Source organism: Meriones unguiculatus, chromosome 14, assembly GCF_030254825.1.
Source record: "Meriones unguiculatus strain TT.TT164.6M chromosome 14, Bangor_MerUng_6.1, whole genome shotgun sequence".
In the NCBI taxonomy this organism is placed as follows: domain Eukaryota; kingdom Metazoa; phylum Chordata; class Mammalia; order Rodentia; family Muridae; genus Meriones; species Meriones unguiculatus.
The window spans coordinates 15,185,957-15,187,712 of NC_083361.1; the positions used below are offsets into that span (position 1 = coordinate 15,185,957).

The following is a 1,756-nucleotide window of genomic DNA, read 5'->3' on the forward strand; positions in this document are numbered from 1 at the left end:
CCTTATGTTTTCTCCCAGGGACTGAATTTAAGTCACCAGGCATGGAAGCAAGCACCTTTACCCAGTGAGCCATCTTGCCAGCCTCAACCGTATTGCTTTTTAAAGTCATTAATTATTTATTCCATCGCTTTAATAGATAGCAAATAAGTTAAAGTATTTTTTTTTCCGTCTTGCATTTTAGTAACTTCGGTGTTTCTTGTTTGTTTTTTGTTTGTTTGTTTTTTGTTTGTTTGTTCTTACTTTATTCTCCTCCCAGATTTGGAAACAGAACATGCTGTGTGCCCAGCAGCCCAGCTTTGAGCTGTATTTTCTGTTTCACTCCCCCCGCCCCAACTTATCCTAGGCTCCTTGCCAGGTATTAGGACAAGAGAGCAGACGCACAAGGACCCAGCCTCCTTGCCACTAGCTGTAAAAGCCATCCTGAGAGGAATGGAAGGAGTTCCAATGAGGGATGAAAGTAGCTTCCTGGTCATCTTCCCAGCATTCCCACTGATCTGATCAGATTTGGGTGGTGTGCCAGCCAGGAGCTGGTGGCTGCAAAGCCTCCAACTAACAGAGGAGGACAGGAACAGGAAAGAGCTGCTAGGGAATCCATGGTCATCGGAAAGGCCAAAAGCTGTCTCAATGCTGAAGAATGCCTGGGGCTCTGAGGGATGTTGAGTTCATTCTGCACAGCAAGGGCTACGCTGTCAACCTTCTGGAACACCATAAGGGCCTTCCCCAGACATCATGGCATAAAGCACACAGCCTGGGCAGCAGATATCAGTCTGCTCACTGATGACACAGTGGCTCTGCACAAAGAGAAGCTCAAGTGACCTGTGGGACATGGTGCACCACTGGGCTGCCCAGTCTTGTAGGGCCAGGGCTTGGTGTGAGCCACCTAGATGCATGCTTGATTCCTAGAATCCATGACAGCTGTCCTTCATCACCAAGTAAAATATTGGTGGGCTTCAGGTCCCCGTGCACATGAACTTTGGCTTGAATGGCCTCAAGGCCTCTGCGGACACCCAGCAATGACTAAATCAAAGCAATGATTTGGTCATCAGACAGGAAGTTGCCTTGGTCCTTCAGCCTTTCCATCTCACGGCACACGTCTCTTAAAGAAGGGAAGCAGCAGGCAGGCTTCATGCTTAGCACCTTGTTTTTTCAGACAGTAAGCCATAAGGCAAAGGATCTTCAGATACTGGAAGAGGCCGTTAATGTCTGCCTCTCGATGGGCCTCTTCTTCCTAGTCCTGACTCTCATGATACAGGATTTGCTTCAGGGCATAGAAGTTGTCCTTTATGTAACCAACTCCTATGTGAACCCACATAGCTGAATCCAATTTTCAGCTGAAGTGGTAACGCTCATTGTCAATGAGAACAGTTCCCTGGGAGCAGGCATACAATGTGTGGCCCATAACGTCTCAGTCACCCTTTTCAAGGATGATCTTTCTTCCAGGGAGAGTGGCCTCTTCCAGGAGGGCAGTGGATCATGCTGGCTTGGGCCTGAGCAAAGCGCTGTTTCAAAGTTTTTTTTTTTTTTTTTTTATCTGTTTTATATTCTATCATTTTCGAGGCAAGAGGGCTGGAGAGATGGCTCAGACGTTAAGAGCATTGGCTGCTCTTTCAGAGAACTCAGGTTTGAGCCCCAGAACCCACAGGGCACTCACAGCCATCTGTATCTCCAATTCTGGGGGTCCATTCGGGCTTTTAAGAACACTGCATGCACATGGTACACAGATATAACACCTATAAACATACAATAAAATAATTTT

At 47.0% G+C, this 1,756-nt stretch overlaps 1 pseudogene; it reads right to left on the minus strand.

Annotated features, from left to right (window-relative positions):
- Window positions 1-498: 498 nt before the first annotated feature.
- LOC110564640 (serine/threonine-protein kinase 16-like) lies at window positions 499-1,399 on the minus strand (annotated as a pseudogene).
- Window positions 1,400-1,756: the final 357 nt, after the last annotated feature.